Source organism: Pogona vitticeps, chromosome 3 (genome assembly GCF_051106095.1).
Source record: "Pogona vitticeps strain Pit_001003342236 chromosome 3, PviZW2.1, whole genome shotgun sequence".
NCBI lineage: Eukaryota > Metazoa > Chordata > Lepidosauria > Squamata > Agamidae > Pogona > Pogona vitticeps.
In genome coordinates this window covers 253,184,257-253,212,030 of record NC_135785.1, presented here as the reverse complement: position 1 = coordinate 253,212,030, position 27,774 = coordinate 253,184,257, and the positions used below count along the sequence as shown (strand labels likewise).

Here is a 27,774-nt window from a genome sequence, read left to right as displayed (position 1 = left end):
TCAGTAGGACCAGTCATGATGAGTGCCTCTGCTTCAGAATTCACCAGTACTGTACATCACTTTGTTTGAACTGCTGGATAGCTCAGTGGTTTAGACCTCTGGCTGCAGAGTCAGAAGTTGTGAGTTCGATTCTTGTGTCTCCTTCTGGACAGGGGCTGGATTCGATGTTCCTTAGGCTTCCTTCCAGCTCTGCAATTCTAATATGATGAGGTTGCTGATGTATTAAGATATTTTAGATGTGACTTTCTTTTTTGACTGCTTTGCTGTGGTTGGACACTGGAGTATTAAGGATAATAACATTTAAATATATACATACATAAAACAGAGGGCCATGAAACAACGCAGGCCGCATTTTCCATATATACACATCCACACACTGAGATTCTTCCCACTTTACCCTGCCCCAACTAAAGGGTGTATATAGGATTCGAGTCATAAATATTATTGGTGTTACAAAGTCATGGCTGTAAATTTAAATAAAGCTATACTAAAATGTGCTTTTAAAAGCCGGTGCCAGTGTATGATCCAAGACAACGTGTTTAGATTTTAGAGGGGAGTTTGTTTCCTCTTCTTATAAGCAGACATTACTGATAGCTATGACAAGAGATTAAGGCCAGTTGTGTGTACCATTTTGTATGATACTCTCCCCTCACAAAAATATATAACTGAAGAACCCATAAAGAACACTATATATTTATCAGAAGTTGAACCCTCCTTCCTTCCCTCACACAGTCTGGAAGGAGACCAGGTCAAATAGCATTTCCTTAGAAAAAACAGCAAAGCTTGCTCCTTATATATTACACCATTGCACTGAAAACACTCTCTGGGCAGTTTACAATTTAATTATACAGGCTGCACATTGCCCCCCCTCTCCCCAGCAAGCTGGTTACTCAATTTGCCAACCTTGGAAGGATGAAAGGACGAGTAAACCCTGAGCCAGCTACCTGGGATTGAACTCAGGTTGTGAGCAGAGTTTTGGCCACAGTACTGCAGTTTAACCACTGCACCACATGACTGGAGTTAAGCTCTTCCAAGGATAGCCCTGCCATGATCCCAGTGGCATATTATTAGCTCCAGAATGGAATTCTTCCCTCTGGCATGGGAAGTTAGATGGGAAGTTAGTTAAATGGGAAGTTAGGCCAGTTAAAAGTAGCTTTCTCTACGGAGCCAGTATGACCTGAGAAGCAGTATGGAATAGTGGTTAAAGTGATGGGGTGGGTGGAGTCCTGGTCCTTCTCAGCCATGCTACTCAGTGGCTGAAATTCAGTAGTACGTTGCAACTAGAGGAGGCCCATTGGATCAGTAGGGATTTGGTAAGGCAACTGCTCCGTGTGTTCCATTGATTCAGTGGGCTTACTTTAGCTGCAACTTACTGATGGATTTCTGCCACTGATTGATTTTAGGTCAGCCCTTCCCTGTCTTTGTCTGCCCTTCCTCACAGGGTTGTTATGGGGACAGAGTGTGGCAGAACTTGTATTCTCGATTTATCTTACTGGAATCAAGGTAGGATATTATTTATCAACATCATCATCAATAGTAGTAGCAGTAGCATTTTTAAAACATTTATAGCCTGTTTCAAGGAGAGAATCTAGCTTCGCTGCTGGATTCCACCTCCCTGCCCTACTGTTCTTGCATCATCTGCTTTCAGTTTATGTGGATCTAAGATATGGGGCTAGCACAGAAGGTGCTGCTGGTGGTACGGGCACATGGGGGCCCGTTTCTATTCCTGCCCACAGTAGCTATCTGCATGAAGAAATATGTGGGTATGGATATGGACAAAGATGTGTTTCAGATCATCCTTCAGCGTATTCTCTACCACAATGGTTCCCAACTTTTTCTAGTCATGACCTGCTTGTATAATAGCCAAATCAACTGTGACACGTACTCTGGCCACATTTGCTTAAAAATCGTGACCCCCAGATTTGGAAACAATACTCTTATCATTTGTAATAATTGTTCAGTATGTGGTATTTTGTGTTTCAGTGGCTGCTAACAAATAAAGTATGGTCAGCATGAACTACTTTTTCTTAGATGCAAAGCTAAATTACATGTGAGTAAAAAGAACAACAGAAAATGGCTTTACTTTCAGAAAACTATATATATAATATGTGAATACTGTCCATTTCATCGATAAGTTAATTGACTTTGCAAATGCTGTGTGACTCAACATGTATCCCATCAAAATAAATTCCCTTGATCAATTTTAAATAGGCCCAGAGAAATGCCTGTGGCATTTATTTTATTTTGCGGGGGCTAATTTCAAAGAAAGAAATGATATTTCAAAAATATGCTCTCTGTTCCCATCTCCCCACTCCATCACACATCCAGCGATTTGTTCTGCCTGTTATTCTGCTATTGAAAATTTTTAGAACACTTTGGAAACATGGTATGCCCAGCACAGAATGAATATGAAACTAACATGCTAAATTTCCCCTCCCTCATCGCTTTCAAACACACTATGGTTATCTACAGTAAATCAGATGTATGAGAGGTTGCCTTTACAGTCATTTGTTCAGGTTAACCATTTCACTCAGCTTTTGGATCTCATAACATATGTTTTAATAGAATTTATAAATCCGAAAGCCTTGGTATCTTATGGAGCTTGTAACTGGCTGTTATGTGTAGACCACTTTTCTTATACATAATCATTTCAGAGTGTGGATGTTCTAGTATGTTGGATGTACATTCCAGTCCGAAACAAAATGGATGCAGAAGATGCTGTCAGACTTGACACATTAATTTTCTAGCCAGAAAAGTGATTTTACAGTAAAGAGTGAAAAATGCTAGATGCTCAACTGGAATCAGAAAAAGAAGAGATGTTAGAGACCATATTGCAAATATATACTGACAAACCATAGCATACTAAAGAATTTCAGAAGAAAATCAGTTTATGCTTTATAGATGACAGTGAAGTCTTTGACTGTGTCAATCATGAAAAGCTATGGAGCATTCCAAAGGAAATTGATGTGCCACAACATTTGATTGTCCTGGTTTATAACTTATACTCTGGAGAAGAAACTACTGTTAGAATAGAATATGGAGAAACAAAGTGGTTATCCATTGGCAAGGGAGTCAGATAAGGGTGTATTTTATATCTTTTCCTAGTCGATCTGTATGCAGAGCATATGCAAAAATCTGGATAAGATTCAGAAGAACAAAGGATGAAATCTGGTGTATGAAATGTCAATAAGTGAATATATCGTACGGGCAAAAATAGCAACTGTCAGAACCTGATAAGGATGCCTGATACCTACCAGGAGTCCTATAGAGATGTATTGGCCCTTCCAGGGAAAGAACATAAGCCGTGATTCAGCACAGTTGGCGTTGTCTTTTTCTCTGTTTATAATATTCTGCAAAACCTATTGTACAATATATTGTTATTTTCATTTACCTAACACAGGTTTCCACATCTATTTTGCAGCATCTCTTTGTTAATTAACATTATAAGTAAAACGTAACGTAAGTGGCATTTTATTTATTTATTTATTTATTCCATTTATACCCCACCTATCTGGTCATATGAAAAATGAAATGTACTTCATTTTTTCTTGAGTTTTCTTGTTCATATTATATTGTTCTGTTATTTATTCTTTATTGGGAAAAATGACAGAAAACTGAATGAGTTACTTGTGCCTTGTTATCAGTAGCTTTGTTCCAAAACAAACTGTGCTGTAATGTGAAGTATCTCCCGAGCTGTGGTTTTTCAGCTGTACTTTCACTTTTAGTACCTCAGAAGCATCTTTTAGTACTTCAGAAGCATCTTTCAAAAAACAGTTTTCATTTTTAGGGCAACACCTCTGCACACCATGAACTCAATTTGTAAAAAAATTATTGACAGCAACATCTTGAAATGACCACTGAGAATTGAGAAAAAAGTGCAATACAGTGGACCCTCTACTTACGGAATTAATCCGTATTGGAATGGTGGCTGCAAGGGGAAAAGTCTGTAAGTCGAATCTCCATTGACCTACAATGCACTGAAAACCGATTAATCCCATAACCAGTGGTTTTTATTCTATTTTTATTCCATTTTGTTCTGGTCTGTAAGTCGATTCTCTGGCTACAAGTCAAATCTAAATTTTGCAGCCAGAGAAGTCTGTAACTCGAAAAGTCTGTAAGTCGAGCTGTCTGTAAGTCGAGGGTCCACTGTAGTAGAATTACAGTTGAACATTATAAAGTCGGAAATCATGGCTACCGAAGAATTACATAAAATTAATGTTGACAATGAAGAAATAAAAAAGTTTCAGTTTTTTTACCATGTCATCGATCAAAATGGAGACTGTAACTAAGAAATGACAAGAAGATTGATGGTTGGAAGAGTACTTGAAGAAAATAGAAGTCATTAATTATAAGGATTTGTCCCTGGAAACCAAGGCTAACATCATCCATACTATGATATTCCCAAAAACAGGTTATTGACATGAAAGCTGGATAGGAGAGAAGGCTAATGGGGAAGGTAGAGAAGAATGCTACAGATAAAAAGACAGTCTGAAAGACAAGTAAATGGGTTCTGGATCAAATCAATCTGAACTTTATGAACAAAAGGCCAAAATTATTTTGCTTAGAGTAGTATATTGCTCTAGAATATGCCCATTGAACCATTGGGAATTTGATGAGTCAACATCTCTGTAAAGTCCATTGATTCAAATGAGCCTACTTTTAACTGCAGCTTACTATGCTAAAGTAAGTCATATTTAGAGTAGTCCCATTTGAATCAATACAACTTAAAAAGGATTTGACTCACTAAATCTCCAGTGAGTCACTGCAATTTGCTGATCAAAGCAACAGGATTTTGGCCAAAATGACTCAACTAAGGATATTGTACCTTGGGTATGTCATGAGAAAAGAGGAGGCCATGAAAAAGACAGTAATGTTGGGGAAATCAGGAGGGGGTAGGAAACAACGAAGTCTAGATAGGAGTAAGAGTAACTCAGTAAATAGGATCTTCTGGAGATCATTAATTTGTAAGGTTGCTGTACATCACAAATAACTTAATGACACATAGCAACAATAATACCCTTGGCATATCTTGATAATCGGGAGCAAAATTTATGACAGTTACGATCACATAATGGCAATACTTGGTACTCATATCCTAGAGCTAAAAGTTTAATTTTCACATTTTATATTCCCACCCATCCACCTTCCCTCCTCACCTGTTACATTGCTGGTATGATGCCATGTGAGGGTCTAGGTCAGACCCTTGTTTGTACCCTGATGATTGATGATAAGACTTTGGTCAGAATCCTGTTGATTTTTGTCTAAGGCTTGTGTAGTGTGCTGTGCTGAATTGTGGCTAATTGACGAGGTCAGGGTGGTTGTATGCCGAGTCACATGTTTGATAGACGAAATAAGATGTGCCCTGGCAATTTGTTGTTCAGCTGTAACTACAAGTTACACAACCCCAACTTAATCTTCTGTAGGATTTTGGCCATTGCTCGCATCAAGGAGAATGATTTGTGTTGTTTACCCCTATGCAGCACAAATGAGTGTGGTAAATCACGTCATTATAGTGACTAAACCAAGGATGAGGAGAAGAATTATCATCCTTCATTGTCCCCATGAAATGAACGAGGGGCTACCTCAATTGTAGTCTTAATTTAATAATTAGATGTGGTTTTCACGTAGTTTAGAGCAGAGATGGATCCTGCAGGGTCTGGCAAGGTTGTAGGCTGTTTAAAAAATTAATAATGTACAGCTTCTCGTGGTAATGTTATAATCCTCTGAGGGAAATTTTCGCAATTTCATTAGTGCCAATGTACCCTAAGTGGGGTGGGTGGGTGATGGTGACCATGTTGCCTGTTCCACCATTGTCTGAAAACACATGAATGCTGAAGGGGAAGCAGCTATTTTTTGATTCCTTTTCTTGAAATATTTATGTCAGTATTTGTTTCTGTTGAAATGCTTGTGCACTTGAAAGCTGTGGAAAAATAGGCCACAAAAAGGAGGGCAAATATCAGACAACTTAAATTCAAGAGAAGCGCTTAAGATCTGTCATACAAGACGTTGGTGTGCATGCACACAAATGTTTGTGGAAAACCCACCTAACTCTGTGTTCGGCCCAGCTAATCTAATGCTTGGTTCTCCTTTTTGTTGTTGAATTGTGTTCTTTGACACAGGCAACTATAAAATAAGAGATAGAAGCAGTTCAAATGAGAATTTATAACAGGATGTTAAGGATATATTTTTTTAAGGGACATGGTGATGCTGCGGGTTAAACCGCAGAAGCCTCCGTGCTTCAAGGTCAGAAGACCAGCAGTTGTAAGATCGAATCCACGTGATGGAGGGAGCTCCCGTTGCTTGTCCCAGCTCCTGCCAACCTAGCAGTTTGAAAGCATGCAAATATGAGTAGATAAATAGGTACCACCTTGATGGGAAGGTAATGGTGTTACATGTCTAGTTGCACTGGCCACATGACCACGGAAACTGTCTATGGACAAACGCTGGCTCTACGGCTTGGAGATGGAGATGAGCACCGTGCCCTAGATTCAGACATGACTGGATGAAATGTCAAGGGGAACCCTTACCTTTACCTAAGGATATTTTTGGATTAAAAGTGTGACCAATAAAGAAGACTAAAGCAAATGAACACAGACCAAGAAATCTAAAACAGAGAATGTAGAAAGATGGAATGCTTCAGTATTCCATTTATAATAAGACATAAAAGTACCAGTTTTTATAGCTGATCACTTCAGATTAAAATAAATGGGAAAAGAAGCATGAGAGGAAGGGGAATGTTTTGGCTAAAGAAATTTAGAAACTAGTTCAACTAGAGTAGAAAGTTACTTAGAGGTGCTGACTTTGAAGTCAAATCAGCCGTGCTCACATTCAACCTTCTGAGTGAGGTGAATTACAACAAGAAGAGTAATTGTGGTAGATTCGCTGAAGCCTACTGGTCGAATTGTCTTCAGATGCAGATTGTGAAATGTTTTGAAGTCAACTGTACGGAAATGCTTAAATACTGACTAAAACAGCCATCCTCAACCTTTTTTGGACCATGGCCATAAACACAAAACATGAATGAAATAGAAGCTGAATCTGGATTGTGTAAATTGCATAAGGAACCTTATAAGGTGGTGTGTGAAAACTTGTCTACAATCTGTGGCCCTTTCAAATGTGGCAGGGTCCCCCAGGGGGGCATGTGGCCTCCATTGAGAATGGCTGGACTAGAGATATAGACAGAGAAACATTTCACTTGGGTTAATTTTTGTAAGTATCTTCTGACACTACAAATTTCTTCATGTTTAGGAGGAAAACAACATAAGAAAAAAAAAAGACACCAAAACTTATAGAAGAAAAAAATACTTTTATTTTTCTGGATGCAAGGTTTGAATCCTTGTGCATGGTGGTGATAGAATGGGATTCTTCCTTCCTTCCTTCCTTCCTTCCTTCCTTCCTTCCTTCCTTCCTTCCTTCCTTCCTTCCTTCCTTCCTTCCTTCCTTCCTTCCTTCCTTCCTTCCTTCCTTCCTTAATGAATGAATGAATGAATGAATGAATGAATGAATGAATGAATGACATGTCATATTTGTGATGAGGTTATTTCCATGCCAGTAATATTTGCCCCTGTTGAATTTGGCCAAAGAAATGAGCTTATGCCAGATGTGTCAGATTCTTCCTCCTAGCACTCTTGAGTTTTCCCAAGGAACATCTCCAAACATTGGAGGAACATGGAGGTGGTTACTTAGATGCTCACTTAGGGATAGGAAGGAATGCAGGACCTGTTCTTAGCTGCAAAATAGGGATAGAATATCATTTGGGAATCATTAGAATCATGGAACTTATCTAGGCAGACTTAACAGATGCAGTGGTGCCTCGCATTATGACGTTAATTTGTTCCAGCGAAATCGCTGTAGAACGAAAACGTCGTAAAGCGAAAATTTAAAAAGCCATTGAAATGCATTAAAACCTGGTTAATGCCTTCCAGTCGGCTAAGAACTCACCGTCCAGTGAAGATCCTCCATAGGGATGGCCATTTTCGGGTGCCTGTGCAGTGAAAAATGGCTCCTAAACACAGTGGGGAGCCATTTTGAGCACCTGGCGGCCATTTTGAAAACCTGATGATCAGCTGTTTTGATCGTCGGGAAGCGAAAATTGGTTCCCGAAATAGGGAACCGATCATCGCGCAGCGAAATTCCCCCATTTTGCGATGATCACAAAAGCCTCGTCGTAATGCGATTTGTCATTAAACGGAGCGCCCGTCTTGCGAGGCGCCATTGTATTAGAAGTATAGTATGGTATATACTAGAGGTGTCCAAAATGTGGATTGCAGACTGTGTGAGGCCCACAGGGCCATTTACTTGTCCCCAATATCAGTGCGGCCTGCAAACTCCCCAAATTTTTAATTTCTGTTTACAAAATTTTGGTTCAGAAAATAATCTAGTGTATTCTAGGGCATGTGAGGGCCAATTTTGCCATGTTTTCAGGGCCCTTAGCAACACTGGGTCTCCATATACCGCAATTTTTTTTAAAAAAAAGATTCTGCCACTAGAGGGCGCAAGGGGGCTTTTGGGTTAAAACACCACTGTTTTCATTAAAACCATTATTGAAGTAACATTTTCCGCCCAAAATCATAAAGTTTGCATTTTTTTAAAAAACACACACACCATAAATTAGGTTAAATATTCAGATAAGGGAATGAAGTCCGTGGGCTCCCATCAGATCTAAGAATGACTCTTCCTCCAGGCCACCTACTCCTATACCTTTGAGCAACTGACATGATGATAGGAAAACAGCAACTAAGAGTATTATATTTTAATGGCCTTGACAGATCAGAACTTGAAGGATTCTTGGTAGTTTAACTGCTGAGCAGTTAACACTACTTGCACAGACTACCACGGCTGCCTCTTCCAAAACGACTGAAACGAAGACAAGCATAACAAAGATATATGGGTGATTTTTGTAATGCTTATTTGCATCAGCCACATACTTGCCATTTTAGATCTTCCTGATTTATTAAATCTATTAAAGCGTCTGTTTTTGATTTTACAGTACTTAATGTTGCTTAAAGGTGAGAGTAATGTGCCATGTTCAAAAGCTGTGAATGTGATTAAATAAGTAGCAGTGTTGATTTCAAGGGAATGTGAGCAATTTTCTTTGGTCGTTCGGTGTTCATCTTGTGCAGAGCCTTTTTCATACATTACTGGGTCTACATCAGTCCCCTTGTTTTTGGAAGCAGTTGTCTTTTTATGATTGCTAAGCCCTGCTGGAATTATGTACATTGTACAGCAGAAGTGGGGGAACCTGTGGACCTCCGGATATTGTTGTATTGCAGGGTAATGGATATTTAGTCAAGTGGCATCTGAGACCTTTTGGAACGGAATCTGCTGTAGTGTTTGTGAGCACTTCCCCAACCTTTGGTTCTAACACAAGAATGTAAGAGTTGTTCTTCTGGCGATCATATATTGCTTCTCACAGTGTGCAGGCAGATGTTATGGACAACCTGCAAGGAGTCAAAGTACTTTTCTGGGTTCTCCCCTCACCCCGTGTCTGATAATCAAAGATGCGCTGCTTAGGAAAGGGGGTTACGTTTGGTTATTTGATAGAAGGCCTTGATGTGTCTGTCTGGTCTAAGGATCTACATGAACATCGAGAAGACAACAGAACAACAGAGGAAAAGAAGAAGAAACTAAAACCAGTTTAAGGGATGCAGAAGATAAATGTACTAATACCAGTTACAGTGGTGCCTCGCTTAACGAGCGCACCGCATAACGACGAAATCGCATAGCGATCCGTTTTTTCGGATCGCTAATGCGATCGCTTAACGTCTTTTGAATAGGGATCAATTCGCTTTGCGAAGACCGGTAAGCGTTTCGCTTACCAATCTTCGTAAAACGAAGCCCGACAATCAGCTGTTCGGTGGCCAAAATGGCCGCCGGAAGCCCAGAAATGGCCCAAAATGGCCGCGCGCAGTGTTTTCGCGCCCTCGTTAAGCGAGGCGAGGGCGTGAAAATGGCTGCCGGCCATTACGAAGCTTCGTTGAACGGTGAGTATTTGGCCCATTTGGAACCCATTAAACCATGTTTAATGCGTTCCAATGGGCTTTTCTGTCCCGTTCAACGATGCTTCAGCATAGCGAAGGTTAATCCGGAACGGATTAACCTTGCTATGCGAGGCACCACTGTATATAAATCCCAACATGTCACATCGGGGAGGAAGTGGAGGAGACAAAAAGACAAAAATATTCAGATTTATTAGGATAAGATAATTATCTCAAAAGGAGCCACTAACCTGCTGGCTCCTGCAATTGACTTTTTTCTAGCTTTCCTAGTAGGGAGTCTGTAGAAATTAGGTAGTGACATTTATATAGAGTATTTGGGGAAGTAAGGTGATTAACTAAGTGTTCTTGTGGAGATTAGGAGTAATTGGTATTTCTCTTGAAAGCCTTGCTCTTTGTAGATAGGGTCTGAAATTGGAAATGTGTCCTGATTGTTCATAACTGACTTTTAGGTGTAAAATTTGTGGAAATGAATAGGCTCTGCAACATATTTGTGTCTGTGTGTGTGTGTGTGTGCATCATGTATATATGATGTTGCCTTCTAGAAACAAGACTGGCACTCTTGGAATTTAAGAATGGAATCACAAACTAAAGTGGGCCATTGATTGAAACACAGACTGTTCTAGAAATAGGAAGCAATGTAGCTATAGGCAGACCGACTATTCATAAGACCTCCAACATGGGGCCTATGGGTACTAGTGTGCCAACAGAGATTTCTTGGGGTACCTGGATGGTTCCTTCTCACTCCAGATTTTAATTTCAGGAGGTGTCATTTCAAATACAAGTGCAGTGGTGCCTCACATGACAACGACCCCGCTAAACGCTGAAACTGCAGGACGATGCCTTTTTGCTATCACTATTGCGATTCGCAAAACAGGCGTTTCAGTGGGTTTTTTTGCTTTACGACGATTTGGTCCATGCTTCGCGGACCGTTTATTCGCAATACAGCAATCTTTACAGCTGATCGTTGGCTTCACAAAATGGCCTCCCGCTGTTTTCCGGACCCATGCTTCAGAAGACAGCGATTAAAAACAGCTGATTGGCGCTCGGAAAATGGCTTCCCTATGGAGGATATTTGCTGGACAATGAGGTAATTTCCCCATTGGAACGCATTAACCGGTTTTCAATGCATTCCAATGGGGAAACTGTTTTCACATGATGACAATTTCGCTGTACAGCGATTTCAGGGGAACGAATTATCGTCGTCATGCGGGGCACCACTGTAAATGAACTTGGAGTGCTGCAAATCAAAGCAGAATTCTTATTTTCCATGGGCATGAATGTGAAAAACAAAACTCATGTGTGGCATTTTATTGTGAAGTATGCCCAGGCATCCAGAAAAGACATTTACGATGATTAAGGTGTGGGATGCAGCAATGCGATGGAGCCAGAGTATATGAATTTGGTTCTTCTCTTCCTGTGTGCATTATGTGGATTCTTGGCATGTGTGATTGCGTAATGTGGATTCTGCCTGTGAGGGTCTGCCGTGGTAATCTGTTGCAGGAGAAACCATAAAGACTCTTGTGGCACACAAAAGCTTATCAACTGACTGCAGCTGAAGCTACTTTGCCAAAGCCTGAGCTGGTTAAAATTTGGTAGACCTCAAGGTGCCACAAGACAGGGTGGTTGTTTTTTTTTGCAGAAATAAGTTTTTGTTTTAATTCAGTGATTAATTGGTTTGTTCATTCTTTGAAGGAACTCTATATTTTCCTCTTCCTTTTCTTAATTTGTTTTCTGCACTATGCACAGAAATCTATCCCAGGTAGCAGCAGAACTGAAAGAGAGGCAATGTGTTCGGCTTGATTTCAGTCTGGAAAATATATGCTATGAAGGCAGGATCTCTGTGCAGATCAGTGGAATTCTAAGTAGAAAACAATAACAGAACGAAAACCAGGAACGCCAGTGTAAAAAGATAGCAGAATTTTACCCTTGATATATAATGGGAGGGTGGACTGAAAAAATAACATGGTATTTGCAGAGCACCACAAGTTATTTTTTGTGGACTTCGTTTATTGTAGAAACTTGGGGTTATCATTCATGGTGTAGTTTCATTCGGAGAGGGGGCTTGAAGAAATTTTAGGAACATAGTCCTTTCTACACACACAATGAAAGATCAGTCATTCCTAGGCATGTTTTAGATGTGTATTATACCCAAATTAGGGACGTGGTGGTGCTGCGGGTTAAACTGGGCTGCAAGGTCAAAAGATCAGCAGTCGCTTGTCCCAGCTCGTACCAACCTAGCAGTTTGAAAGCATGCAAATGCAAGTAGATAAATAGGTACCACCACGGTAGGAAGGTAATGGCGTTCCGTGTCTAGTCGTGCTGGCCACGTGACTATGGAAACTGTCTATGGACAAACACTGGCTCTCTGGCTTGGAAACGGAGATGAGCACCGCCCCCTAGAGTCAGACGTGACTGGACTAAATGTCAAGGGGAACCTTTATCTTTACCTATACTCAAATTAAATATGCACTTTTTTCTACATTTAGATGCTGCTGCTGGGACTCTGCAGGACCTACTTTGTTGCTTATGGATTGCTGCTTGCCGCCTTCTGATACGCTTTTTTAAAAAAATTAAGCGGTGACAGAGTAGCAATGAGACTGTTTCTATCCAGATAATATACAGTGGTGCCCCGCATAGCGACATTAATCTGTTCCAGGATTAACTTCGCTATCCGGAAACATCACTATGTGGGGAGGAAAACCCCATAGGAACGCATTAAACTCTGTTTAATGCATTCCTATTGAGGAAAAACCGCTATGCGGGGAATCCTCCATCCGGCCGCCATTTTCGCTGCCTGGTAAGCGAGGAATCCGGGCCAAAACACAGCGGGCGGCCATTTTGCCAGCTTCCCTGCTCCAGCCCCTCCCCACCTTACAGCTGATCCACGGTGCTCTTTGAAGCTTCCCCAGCAGCTAAATAGGCAGTGATAATGCACTGGGGAAGCCTCTGAAAGCCCCACTTTGCCGGGGTGGGTGTGGGTGTGGGGGGGTGGCAGGGACAGGCCCGCCACCCCCGCCACCCCCTCGTGCCCCCCACGGCAAAGTGCCGCTTTCAGCCGTTCATTTTCACTGCTGTAAAAAGCCCCAGGAGGCTTCCGAAAGCGGCGCTTTGCCAGGGTGGGGGTGTGGTAGGGGCAGGCCCGCCCCCCCTCACGCCGCTTTCGGAAGCCTGGGGCTTTTTCAGCAGTGAAAATGCAGGCCTTTCCCTGCCACCCACCCACCCACACCCACCCCGGCAAAGCGCGGCTTTCAGAGGCTTCCCCAGTGCATTTTCACTGCCTATTTAGCTGCTGGGGAAGCTTCAAAGAGCACCGCGGATCAGCTGTAAGGCGGGGAGGGGGAGGGGCTGGAGCAGGGAAGCTGGCTCCCAGCTCTTTTCTGGGACGATCGCTTCCCCCCCCATCACAAGCTGTGCAAAAATGGGGCATTTGTGATGGGGGGAAGCCATCATCGCAAAGCGATTTTTCCCTATAGGGAACATTGCAATGCGATGGCAAAAGCAATGGCAAAATCTTCATCGCTATGCGGATTCGTCGTTAAACGGGGCACCCATTAAGCGAGGCACCACTGTATCTGTTTTGTTTATTATACTGTGTGTACTTTCTGTTTTCCTTTCCCCCACATCTAATCTGATAGCAAAAACAAAGATGCAGGAACTTACGTAGCATGCAGTGGAGGGGTTTGCATCACTTTCTTAAATATGTTTACAATTTTGGTGTTGCAGTCCTAAGATTTACATTTTAAAATTTTGTAACTCTGCCGAATCATAGAGTTCCATATGCTAAGTAAGTTGTGAATGAAGTGTATTGCTAAAGTGGTAAAATAAGTCTAGATTTGATATCAACGTAACTATTACCTATGTTTTATTCCTCCCTGAAGTTTCCAATTTTTTTGGAAAATAAGAAATACAGTATATCAATTGGCAGCAGGTATGCACGCGTTTGCATAGAAAGAATTGGGTTGCAGAGAATTGCATGCAAGCCAAAACTGTGTACAGAGTTGTTTCAAATTTTTACTGACCCATACGTCAGAGTCTGGTGGTTCTCTTCCCGTTGTGACAGTCAATCTGCTCCTGAACTTTAAAGGAGCTGTCTGGATGCTGAACCTATCTTGAGAAAAGGATTCAAAATATTGGATAGTTTCTGCAAACTGCAGTGGATTCAATGGCCTCATGAAATTAGAGTCACTGGCCTCCACTGACCACTCACTCTAGTGTATTGTAAAAATTAGAGATTTAGACGATGACTGGGGAGACCAGGAAAATTCACCAGTCAACCAGCTTGCTGTGTGATGTTGGGCCATCCTGTCTCTCTGTCTCTGTCTGTCTGTCTGTCTGTCTGTCTGTCTGTCTGTCTGTCTCTCTCTCTCTCTCTCTCTCTCTCTCTCTCTCTCTCACACACACACACACACACACACACACACACACACACACACACACACACACACACACACACACACACACACACACACACACACACACACACACACACACACACACACACACACACACACTTCATTGGGTTATTGTGTAATTCAGATATTAAATAATTGGCTCTCAGATCTGCTGGAGTTTCCCATTCATGCTTTCAAGAAGACACAGTACTCCTGTTTGTGTCCAGTAATAGTGCATTGTGTGTGCATTCTGTTAGAATATACATTTTTCTCTGAGAAAGGTTTAAAATGGCATGAAGAGAAAATGAAGTAACTAGTATTTTCTGCAATAGTTTACTGCTATAACATTTATCTTTATTTGTCATGTTGTAAGAGTTTGCAAAAGTGAACTTTGGAGGCTTCAGTTTTTCTCCTCAACATCTGTCCACCATGTCAATACCCTTACAACTTGTGGTCCTTACAACTTGTCCTCAATGCTCTTACTTGACCGCTTTTTGAACCTATGACCACTTCCAATTTTAAACTACTTTCTCTAAAGACATCATTCCTCATGGCGATAACATTTGCTAAGCGGCTAGCAAACTTGCTGCCCTCAGATCAGACCCACCATTTCTCCAATTCCACATGGATAAGGTCACTCTCTACCTTGATGTATCATTTTTACTTAAAGTTGTCTCTGAATTTCACGTTAATCAACCACTGATATTGCCTACCTTATTCCCTTCTCTCTCTACACCACATGAGCGCATGCTCCACATGCTTGACGTGAGATACTCTCTCACCTTCTACATTAACAGAATTAAATCATTTAGAAAAACACCACAACTTTTTCTCTGTTATCATGGCCCTCATAAAGGTGCCCTGGCTTCACCTCAAACTATTTCTCGATGGATTACTCAAACCATCTCTCTTGCATAGGAACTAACAGGCAAAACACCGCCTGAACACTTGAAGGCCCGTTCTGCCAGAGCAATGTCGATCTCTACTTCACTCCATCCTGGAATTGAGCTTTCTCACATCTGCTGTGCAGCTACATGGTCCACTCCATTGACTTTCGTGAGACACTACCGGCTTGATGTCTGAGCAAAGAGTGATGCTGCCTTTAAACAGAGCTGTTTTAACCTCCTTCCTACCGTGATGTCCCACCATCTGGTAAGTGAGCTTGTCAGTCACTCAATTGTGTGCATTCACAGAGGCCACAAAGAAGAAAGAGAGGTTACGTATCTGTAACCATGGTTCTTCTAGTGGTCCTCTGTGAATCCACACATCCCGCCCATCCTCCCCTCTGTCCATCATGCTGTCTTTTTTTTTTTTTTTAAAATAGTTCTTTGAGAGCAGTGGACTCTTACAGGAACTGAAGGGACTTCTGGCGGGCACAGCATGTGCTCCACGGGGGGAACGTCCTACTAATCATATGTCTTCAAGCTCTAGAAACGTCCAAGAGCTCCTGCGCAGGTGCAGAACAACCCACTTGTGTGGATTCACAGAGGACCACTAAAAGAACCAAGGTTACAGGTAAGTAACCTCTCTTTTCCTTTCAGTAAAACTTTACATGGTGGCTGTGGAAGTAGTGTTGGGGATCTCAATCCCTACCTTCTTGAATGTTCTGTTTAAAAATACGTCAATGAATGCAGGAGATCAAACAGAGATGTCCTGCTTCAGGTCCAATTTGGGCCTTCTGTGGGGTGTGGTCAAAGCTCAGCTCAAGTGGGAATCAAAATCTTGACATTCAGAGTCAATAAATAATCCAAGATATCATACACAAGCCAAGGAAAACTCTCATTGATATATATATATATACAGTGGTGCCTCGCAAGACGATGTTAATTCGCTCCATGGAAAACATTGGCTTGGGAAATGCGGTTCCCCGTAGGAATGCATTGAAATCTAATTAATGCGTTCCAATGGGGGGGGGAAGTCATCGTCTTGCAAAAAAAAAATAAGTCTTGCAAAACGCGGTTTCCCATAGAAATGCACTGGAATCTAAATGTGTTCCTATGGGCAAAAAAAGTCAGAACAAAGTCAAATCAAAAACTTTATACATATCATAGAAGAACATTTGTCTTGCAAAAAAGTGTCCGTTAAAAAATCGTCTTGCGAGTCACGGACCCAACTGTCAAAAACATCGTCTTGCAAAAAAGCGTCTCTTTAAAAAATTGTCTTGCGAGTCATGGACCCAAACATCGTCTTGCGAAAATCGTCCGTAGGAAAAACTGTCTTGCAAAGCGCAGCAGTGATCGCAGAAACCAATCGTCTTGCAGATTAATCGTCCCGTGAGGCAATCATCTTGCGAGGCACCACTGTATATTTCTAGTGCATGCTTAAGTCCTAAAGAACTCTTAGAGAACTGCCTGGAGACAGGGCAGTAGTGACATTTTCGAGTTTCATTGGGCCGCTGGTCAAGGAGTTTTGAGTGTTCCTTCCTACCCTTTTCCTCTTGCAACTCCTGCCACTACTCATTTATATGATGATTCTGCTTGATCCCGTCTGGACCCCTCTGGCAGGGAGACAGCAAGATACACATGTTATTGCTGTTCACTTCTGTAGATGAAGGCTGATGGGTAGATAGCAACAGCAGGGACAAGGCCAGGAGGCCTTAGGGATTTGCAGCAGACTGTGCCGTAGGCCTTGGCAGGTACCCAGCGGTAGCAACGATCCCTGATGTTTTAGCTTGAAAGCCTGATGGTAAGTGTTGTAGTGGTGCCAAGGCTTTAGAAGCTTTCAGGTTAATAGAGGCGATGGTCTGCTTTGCAACCCCCATAAGCTTCCTTTTTTCCTCCAACTTTGACTGTTATCCTCATAGTAACTGAGTTGGGAGGTGGCGGGCAATAGGTTTTCTCATCAACAAGGTATTATTACAAGCTGACTGTGATGCAAGGCAGAGTATTTGTGAGAAGCCTGGTTCTGAAGGAGGAATTAAGACTAGTTTGTGTTACAAAAGACATCATCTTGGTTGGAGATGAAAACTGCTAGGTTTGTTGCTATGATTCCGTCCAGCTGCCTGGGATATGGGACACTTGAGGCCGGTTAGCTATCTTGACCGTCTTGCCGGTCACCTGATTCCAGAATCTATTGCTGCACCACTGCTGGTTGTACAGAATAACCAATTGTCTGTTCTAGCCCTGCCATGCAATGATAGCCAGGTTTCACTAATCTACGACCAACCAAGCCAAAGAGAGCCCACATGCTCCTTATGGTGTCCCACTTTGATAAACCTCTTCTTCTCACCTGCCTGGGGTGATCAAACAGTCGACGGGTGTCTGAGCTGTGTTTAGGCTGATGGAGAGAGGCAATTGTCTTCGAATAACAGTGTGATAAGGCACACCTTCACATCAGGGATTGACATAGTGATTTAGATGCCGGCAACCAGCCTGTGTCCAATTTACCGCTATTACCCGACACCATGAGTTCTGTGGTTTTTAACCCTCTTTTCCTTGCCGTTTGCAGGACACATTAATACGGCATTGCCGACATTTACCATTGTAGATAAATTTTCAGCTGAGATCTCTTTCACAGCTGTCTGCTCAGTTCTAAGTAGAGCTGAAATGATTAATCTGGTAGTTAGATCGGAGGTGTTCCATCTCTCAAACATCAAGACAGTTGGAAGCTTCAGGCGGTGCAGCATGGAAAAGAGACACAAGAGACCTGGGAAAAGTTTAGTAAAGCACTGCATTATGTTATCAGGTCATTAAAATAGCCCAGGAAGAACCATGAAATTAAGAGCTGTTGTTTCAGCATGGCAATTAGATATATACGTTATTTCTCTATTTATTTCATTAAGTTTTATGTTGCTTTAAATCATCATCAGCCCGGATCCACAGGGAAACATTTTAAACTGCTGTGTTCTGTTGTACCCATTACAGACACCTACATGCTGAAACTTTTGGCCATGAATTGGAAATGGAAAAGAAATTTCTTTGATTCACATATCCCTCTGAAAATAGCCATGTCTCACTTCCTGAGATTGGCAGTGAGATGAAACCAGTGGTGCTTAGAAATTTTTACATTTTGAAGGCTTGTGATGTGTTATGGTGAAGAAAAGTGGGCATGAATTATTTCTTTTTGAAATTATTTTTTAATTATGTCTTTAATTTACATAGCTAAGCACTATTTTACACAGTTAACCATGAAACCATGCGGAAAACTCTAAATGCACACCAACACTTTAGTCAGTGGGAAAAAATATGCACAGTAGAGGAAATGTGCATTAATGTGTGCCGTAAGAGGAAAGCCTATGAAAAAGGCTTAGCTTTAGGAAAAGGATGCACGGAGAGTACCATGAATTTTAGAGCAGGGGAAAAGATTTTACCGTATTATGGAACAGAACAAGGATTTTCTGGTGGGATTTTTAAAAATGCAAGAAAAATGAGATTTCTGCATTCCATTTGTCAGTTAAACAGACTTGATGGATGTCGATGTGTCTCAGTCACTATTTCTATGGACTCACTTGTAGCTTTTCTTTATATTTGAGGGCACACCAAAATTTCTGCAAATCCGAGAAGATAGATTAGATTTCTGCAACAGAGTTGAGTTCTTTTCCTCTTTTGCTAGTCACTTAAGGGCAGTGGTCCCCAACTTTGGGCCTCCAGATGTTCTTGGACTACAACTCCCAGAAGCTTTCACCATCACCTCTGCTGGCCAGGATTTCTGGGAGTTGAAGTCCAAGAACATCTGGAGGCCCAAGGTTGGGGACCACTGACGTAGGGTATGTTAGAGGGATGTGGTGGTGCTGCGGGTTAAACTGCAGAAGCCTCTGTGCTGCAGGGTCAGAAGACCAGCAGTCATAAGATCAAATCCACGTGACGGAGTGAGCTCCTGTCGCTTGTCCCAGCTCCTGCCAACCTAGCAGTTTGAAAGCATGTAAATGCGAGTAGATAAATAGGTACCACCTCGATGGGAAGGTAACGACATTCCGTGTCTAGTCGTGCTGGCCACGTGACCACGGAAACTGTCTTTGGACAAATGCTGGCTCTATGGCTTGGAGACGGGGATGAGCACTGTGCCCTAGAGTCGGACACGACTGGACGAATTTTTAAGGGGAACCTTTACCTATACTTTACCTTTACCTATACCTTTACCTAAATGTCAAGGGGAACCTTTACCTTACCTAGGGTAGATTGATTTCAGATCACCAAGAGCCCATCTGATTTAAGTTCAAAGTTTAACTCAACTTTGCTGTTTACCCATTCATCTGTCCCTTGCAGAATTGTGGCTAGAATTCTGTCACTTATGTCTACGGGCATAAGCCAAACCATGTAAATTGCAACAGCAGATTGCCAGGAATTAAGAAACTGGCACTTGTATTCTTCACAGTACCCTTGTCATATGACACGGCTTGTGATACAAGCCTTGATTTCTGAACTAGCTGCCATTTGCTAATACAGTTTATGCCATTTGACTTATGCAGCCGTGCATACATAATAGGATACTAGCTTATACATTCTAATTTATTGCTACAATAATTTGAAGATTCTTTTCTGCAATGAAATGCAACCTTTATTTTATTTAGGACAATACCTCAGAACTCCTGGTTTTTGAGCCCTGACATACTATTAGCTCTACAGAATCTGGATCTGCTTAGAGACAAAGGAAGTGATTGCAGAGTGTACCCTGTTTCCCGAAAATAAGACCTAACCTGAAAATAAGCCCTACTATGATTTTTCAGAATGCTCTTAGTTTAATCCCTACCCCCAAAATAAGCCCTAGTTAAGTGAAACCCCACCCTCCACCATTATGCAGCAACCAGAAGGTGACATGACTGTAAAATAAAGCATCCCCTGAAAATAAGCCTTAATGCATTTTTTGGAGCAAAAATTAATATAAGACCCTGTCTTATTTTCGGGGAAACATGGTAGGATTTCTCTGTGGTTCTCTTTGTAAAAGAACTTATAATGACACTAAACAAGACCAGAGTGCTTGCTTGAAGATAACAATAAAAGCCATCATCGTCATCAGTGTATTAGAACTGCAGATCTGGAATGGAATGTATGGATTATTGAGTGCAGCCCCTGTCGAGGCACAATGGGGAATTGAACTCTTAACCTCTGGTTTTGCATCCAGATACCTGAACCACTGAGCTATCCAGCAGCTCTATATATGTGCTTAGGAATTTGGTTGAGTTAAGAGTGGAAACATAACCCTTTGATACTTGTCCAGCCAAGAGAAGTTAGAATAGCATGTTTTTTAAAATTAACTAATACAAAATAGAATAGCATATTTTATACGTAGAATGTTGTTGTTTGTTTAGTCTTTTAATCGTGTCCGCTCTTCGTGACCCCGTGGACCAGACCACACCAGGCCCTCCTGTCTTCCACTGCCTCTGGGAGTTGGGTCAAATTCATGTTGGTGGCTTCGATGATACTTTCCAACCATCTCATCCTCTTGCCTTCACACTTTCCCAACATCAGGGTCCTTTCCAGGGAGTCTTCTCTTCTCGTGAGGTGGCTAAAGTATTGGAGCCTCAGCTTCAGGATCTGTCCTTCCAGTGAGCACTCAGGGTTGATTTCCTTCAAAATGGATAGGTTTGTGCTCCTTGCAGTCCAGGGGATTCTCAAGAGTCTCCTCCAGCACCACAATCCAAAAGCATCCATTCTTCGGCGGTCAGCCTTCTTTATGGTCCAGCTCTCACTTCCATACATCACTACTGGAAAAACAAGTATGCATATAGAATGTATGATGTAACAAAAGCTTGAACATGGGTTTAAGAAAGTTTGGTGCTATGCATTCTTGGTTCTGTAAATTGTGGAGTGTTGGAGTGGTGGTAGAGATATTGAGATACTGCTGCTTCTGTTCAAAGTACTTCTTTGTAATTTGTCTCTGTTGTGGTGTCTCTATTGGAGATAATTCAGTTGTTCAGTCATTCTCAGTACTGTGCATCTTCATGGGACCTGGGGAGATGTTTGTATTTTGCTTGACTTTTCATAATCTCTTCTTATACAGGGGGAGCTGCTTCTAGTGTTTTCACATCTTGTTTTGTAAACAAATACCCGCTTGGAGTATATTTTGTTTTCTAAACGAATACCCTCTTGGAGTATTGTGTTTATTTTTCTTTTATTAGATGCTACATTGAGGATCATTTGCGGCTGAAGAGTGGCTTCACATTTAAATCTCAGTAAAATTAATAAGGAGGCACAATAATTGGGGGATGAACAGTGGGTTTAGCCAGAAACAACTCATGCAGAAAGAGGCAGTGTCATTGAAGTTCACAGTCACATTGTAATGCCTCTCTGTATTACAAAGTTATCATTTTCTCGCTTTCTCTGCTCCCATCTGCCCTCACTGGTATCCCTTGCTAGTACCCTGTGATTTTTCCTATGCTACCCAGGCCCTGTCTCTCCTTGGCAGCCATTCTAGAAACTATCTTTCCCATATGCTCGTGAGCCGGGGATGTTGCCTTGATAAACATTGGATGCATAGTGCTCCCAGTAATTCTATCAGGCGCATGATGGGTGTCAGCATCTAAAGACTGAGCTTATACTGGAAGCCAACTTTGTGTGTGCCTCCTTTATTTTACTTCAATCTCTTAATTTTCCCAGGGAACCTAGATCCTTGTTGTATATGTCAGGAACATAGAAATTATATTTTCTTACGCTACGTGCACCTGAAATGCTATGTTTACGGGAAATGGACTGTCATTTGGACTCTGCTATACTCCTGCTTAGTGCTTTCAGGAGCACAGTTCACGTCTGAATCTTGGATCTTTGTTTTTTTGGGGAAACCAGATGTTTACTGTTTTTAGGTTTGCCACGGCCAGTTCCATACTGGGGTGGAGGCAAAAGAAGAGTTCACTCACTACAAATAAGGGTGGGAGTTCTCTGAAGGTTAGAGGCGATGCTCATTCTTTTATGGATACAAGACGTTTGAGGTTTAAGCATGGTATGTGTCCCTAGTTTTAATTCAGTAAAATATCTCTTGTGTATCAGACAACTGGAGAAAAAACAAACAAACCCTACTGTGTTGTTCGGAGTGTCCTAGCTATTGGTCATAGTAATTTGGCATTGATCACTGTGCAAGGGGAAACAATAGAAAAAAGCAATCCTGCAGAAGTATCAGTTTGAAGGGAGAGAGGGTGCTTGAAGTGGGTGTCGTGATCGCTGTTGTAATGCTATTATCGTTTCCATCGAGCAGCACTTTGAGATCAATCCTAGTGCCATTGTACAACTTAAATCCAATGACGGTTACACAATTGCAGAGTATCAAGTGCAAAAGTAAAGAGTACAGGAGAATCGATGCTTGTTGTAATCTCCTGGACCTCTTTGGGATTTGTTTATTTGTTGGCTACGTCCACTTACAGTGGATTAGGAAGGAAGAACGGTAATAAAGAACAGCTCATTTGGAAGGCTGCCTGTTAGACTGACAATTTCATTTTCCAGGAAGGAGGAAGAAGGAACACGAGGGTCAGTTATCTTGGACCTGATCCTAATCAGCATGAAAGAACTAGGTAGAAACAGCAAGGTAGAAGTAATGGAAAGATTGAGTGAAACTAACAGCACCCATTTGTAATTTTCTCTGAGGAAGTGGACTTGTCCACAACAGCTCATATTAAAATATAGCAGTTAGTCTTTCGGGTGCCACAACGGTTTTGTCTTCATTATTTTTAATTTTTCTTTTTTCTTCTTCTTTTTTCCTTTGCCTGATAAGCATCCATTTGGATTTACAGTATTATACAAAGGAAAGGGAAAGAATGCTCACTAGAAATGTCCACAGGGAGTTCAGGTTTTGTTGATTTAAGTATTTTTTGGGGGGGGGGAACAGGGAGGGTGATAAGTAGTCATTGGGATACTGGTTTTTCCATTGAACCTGAAAGTGCTTGGCTTTTTTGGGGGGGGGTCCTTTTGTTTTGGATTTCCCTTTTGGGGTTCTAGCACATGTTATTCAGGTTGTCTGTTTTAATTCCATTTCAGATGGTACAGGGCACAGAGTTTGGTACATTAAAAGGCATGGTAGTTAATTTACCTCAGATTTTATTGACTTCATTAACCAAATATAGCTATTTCATATATTCACTGCTTCAAATAGTAGCTTACTTGAATAGTGTGTATTTGGAAAATCATGAAGGAGAAGGTTACGGAGACTGGAGAGAAATATATCGCAGGAAAGAGAAGTGAAATTGGAGAGAGATATTTGAACAGGTGTATGGGAGAGGCTGAGTAATGGTGTGAAAAATGGCAAGAAATGTTCCTAGGGGGGAGGTGATAATATAGAAATGAGATAGTATATCAAGGAGTAAGATGTGGAAATTGGGAGCATTATGTAGGGGTTTCCGTGGCAGATGATTGGGCTGATGAGATATATTACATGAGCTAGTAAACATTTTCATTTTCAATTTTCTGGGTTGGCTTACAAGGCCAGGTTCTTCATAAAGTGGGGTGCAAGTGTCACATCGCAGCCTCTAGCCACTCCTGATGAGTTCCATAAAATAGCCTAAGCGTGTGGAGACTGTAAACAGCACTGATGCCAATCCAGCAATACATAAACAGGGCGGCATAGAAGTATGTCTTTATAAACCAAGTGGGGAACAGATCTCAGTCAGTTAGTTACGTTGTGGTTCCACCACTATGTCTCTGTGTTTTATGTTGAAAATGGGAAGCTATATCTTAATGGTGCAGCGTAGCCTTTGCCTGACAAAAGACTGAGGTGCAATTCATGGCATTTCATGTGAGGGAAAAATCTAGGCTAAAACTGGTGACAAGTGCCGCCTGAGAGCAAAAAAATCCTAGAAATAAACCAATATCAGTGTATCTGGAATCTTTACATAATCTAGTGCAGTGTTAGGTTGCCATGGAAGGTGTAATGACAGTAATGGTGGCAAAGAACTTCATTTCATGGTTGCTGTGGGGTTTTCGGGCTCTTTGGCCATGTTCTGAAGGTTGTTCTTCCTAACGTTTCGCCAGTCTCTGTGGCCGGCATCTTCAGAGGACAGGAGTAGCACTCTGTGCTCTGGTGCAGTTTGTTTGGGAATTGAGTATTTATGGCTGTGAGATCAGCTTTTGTCCTTTTCAGGAGATGGGTGAACTTCATTTCATTCTTTTTTTTTTGTTTGTTTTTTTTTTTTTTTTTTTTTTTTTTTTTTTTTTTGAAAATGAGAATTGTATAGAATTCCCAAATTTCCTTTGTGTATTTAACAGGGAGAGCATCTTGAGGATTTTTTTTTTGTTTTTTAAAATAAAATGTGGTAGAAAGTGAAACTGACACATTTACCTATCTGAGGTGTCTGCATCTTAGCTGTAAGCTCTGACATTGAATCCTTGTGTATTCAGCTGTGGTTGTGGTGTTGAATTAGGATTTATGTTCACCTACTATATGTTCTTGCACATAAGAACAAAAAAAGTTCAGTCTTTTTCTCACCATAAGGTGAAATTATGAGAGCTTCTCTGTTTTGTTTTGTTTTTTGTTTGTTTGTTTGTTTTTTTTTGCATTTCTGAACTCTTTTGGTAAGCATCTTATGAAAATATTATTTTGCACAAAGTGTTTTTTGTGAATGCTTCTACTGGGAAAAGGTGCTGGTCTTTCTGCTCTTGTGCATATGTTTAAAAACTTTTATAGTTTTTCACTGGGGTGTTCTGATGTGTCGAGGTGCCGTTCTTTTTAAACCAAAAACAACAACAAAAAAATCACAAATACTATTTTCATCATTATGCTATATTAAAGTTGCCCCCTTTTTTTCTCCCCTGGGCATAAGGTCTTCTCTCTTAAACAGAGTGAACCATAACATTTAAATGCACTATCTAAAAGGAACATTGGTTCATTTTTTTTCAAACCAAATTGTTTGAATCCTGCTGAACTTTAAATAAATGCAATTAATTGATTTCAAGTCATTTTGTTAATGTACCCAAATTTCTTTAATTGGATGATTTTTTTCCAGGTGGATAATATATGTTGAATATGAATCATATATATGAGAAACAGTTTGGAGTGTCTTGAGTACCCAGTATCGGCCATGAGGACTTTTGAGGTGACTACAAACTGAAGAAACATCTATTCACCAGGTACAACTATTAATTTCACTTATTTAACTATAATTGACTCCTTTCTACCCGGTGAATAATCTATATTATAACTTCAATAGAGGCTGCTATGTCTCTGAATTGTTCTTCTTTTGGGGTCTAGGATGGAAAATTCCAACCACACTCACAAGGGAGGATGATTGAGACTATGACTCCCAGCTGACTTTGCAACCTGACCAGCAGACTTGGCGTGGACATTTGCCATGAATTTTTGGGATAATTTTTTTCTGCACTATCTATAAAAAGGTGATATACAGCCTGAAGAAATGGGATTTACCCATGAAAAATTGCAATTTGTGTGATTTTTTTAGTGGTTCAATAAAGGTATCACCTAACTCTTGCATTTGAGTACCCAATGTTGACTACCACTGCATTAAGTCAAAATCTTTATTAAACTGTAAAACTGAGTTACTAGGAGCTGTTAGTTACCTTCCCTCTTAGATGACCATAGGACTCTTGTGAGGATAAAACAGGAAATCTTCCATGATCCTTTGAGGAAGAACAGAGTAAAATTCTGAAAGTTTAATGACTTACATTTTGTTCTATCAAATTTTCAGAATCTTCCACAACTAGCTCAGTGGTTTAGGTCTCTGACCGCGGAGCAAGAGGTTGAGAGTTCGATTCCTCACTGTGCCTTCCTGACAGGGGCTGGACTTCATGATCTATAGAGTCCCTTCCGGCTCCTCAGTTCTAAGGGGATAATTATGATTAAAAGGTTGAGGTGTTCAAGTTATCATTGGGTAAGAGTCAGTAATGTCTTATAAGATCGTATGGAGTTGTGGCCAAGTGTCTTTGGCCTCACCATTACCCCTAAAAACTGAGAATGCCGCTTGACTCTTGAACATCTGAAAAATGGTAACATGCATACTTAAAAGCTTGTGCATAATTTTGAAGCTGCTTCTGTTGTTTTTTAAATCACAATATTAAATGTCTTTTTTTTCCTATGTGTCTGGCATTGGACAGAGATAAAAATTCTTACAGTGTACAGACAGACTATCAGAGGGATGAAAACAAAGGCTTTATCATGCTGAGACATGACAGAACCAACATTTTTTTTTACGGGGAAAGGGACAAAATTATTCACGCAGATCAGACAGGGTAACAATTTTCTTGCTGTGTTCCTTAAGTCACAAACCTAGTATTTGTATAAAAATACCAGCTTATTGCTAGTATGGAGGCTGTTAGATTTCTTTAAAAAGCCTTGTATGTATGTTTGAAGGGCAGTTAACCCCTCACAGTGTGAAAAATAACAGTCAGAGCTGAATTTTGAATTTAGAACCAAAATTTGTACTTCAAGCAGAACTTCAGGATGAATGTGGAGAGTCCTAGAACACTTTATTTGCTCAGAATTTGTGTTCTGCTCGTGTAGTAGCCATTATTTCTGGGAACTGTGTGTGTGAGAAGCTTATGGTTCCTGACAGAAAATTATCTGTGAACCATACATAGCGTTACCAAACTGTGTCTTTCAGGATTTTGTGCAGTAGGCCTTGACAGTAACTCGGGTGAGCAGCTACCCATCCATGAACCTGGGCAGTTACATTAATTAACTTCCAAAAATCTTTTCCCCCTTTTTTCACTGAAAAAAATCCCTTTACAATATCAAGTGCAAAACCAGTGAGATGGAGGGAAAGGGCATGCTGGTAGAGCCTCAAAACATAGCAAAATCACCCCCTCCAAAAGCTGCTAAAGGTTACAAATTAGCTTTTTGAGCCACATATGTATGTACGTACGTACGTACGCACGCACGCACGCACGCACGCACGCACGGATGGATGGATAGAGAGAGATGGCTCAAAAAGGTTATTTTTGTGTGTGTGTGTGTGTGTGTGTGTGTGTGTGTGCGTGCGCGCGCGTGTGTGTGTGTGCGCGTGTCTGCGTGCACACGCACGCGCACACACACACGCACAGAGAGAGAGAGAGAGAGAGAGAGTACCCTGAAATTATAGTTAGGGTCTGTGAATGTCAAACAGTAAACTGAACTTAGGGTTTCTGAGAGAAAATTGCAAGCATTCGTACTAAATTGTATGTCACAGTATTCTTTATGTAGGCCATGGCAGTTCAATTGATGATGTAAAAATGATAGATAGAGCCTCTGAATGTGACTATAACTTGTTGTTGAGACTTCCTGTTGCATGAGGATGGGGTGAGAAGACCGGATGGGATAAGCTCAGAAGCTTAGAAGGATGAATAAGACTATATTTCCTCCCCCCGGATGCACTCTAGGCAGTTGGGATCTTAAATCTGATTAATTTTTCTCAGTGACATTTAGTTGCCAGAAAATTTTGCCCAGAGATCTCACGAGGCATATGTGTTCACACATATTAAAGCAATGGAATGATGTGGAACAGAATTAGCATCTGTTGGCATCAAGGCCTCTTC

At 41.1% G+C, this 27,774-nt stretch overlaps 1 protein-coding gene across 8 annotated transcripts in view; it reads left to right on the top strand.

The window, feature by feature from the left end:
- The window catches only part of FAT3 (FAT atypical cadherin 3), a 529,225-nt gene that overhangs the window by 30,895 nt on the left and 470,556 nt on the right, over positions 1 to 27,774 (top strand). For all 8 annotated transcript variants that reach the window (XM_072993570.2, XM_072993569.2, XM_072993567.2 and 5 more), the window contains exon 2: positions 25,254 to 25,377. The gene's annotated coding sequence lies outside the window, so the exon portion shown is untranslated. The remainder of the gene's footprint in view (positions 1 to 25,253; positions 25,378 to 27,774) is intronic.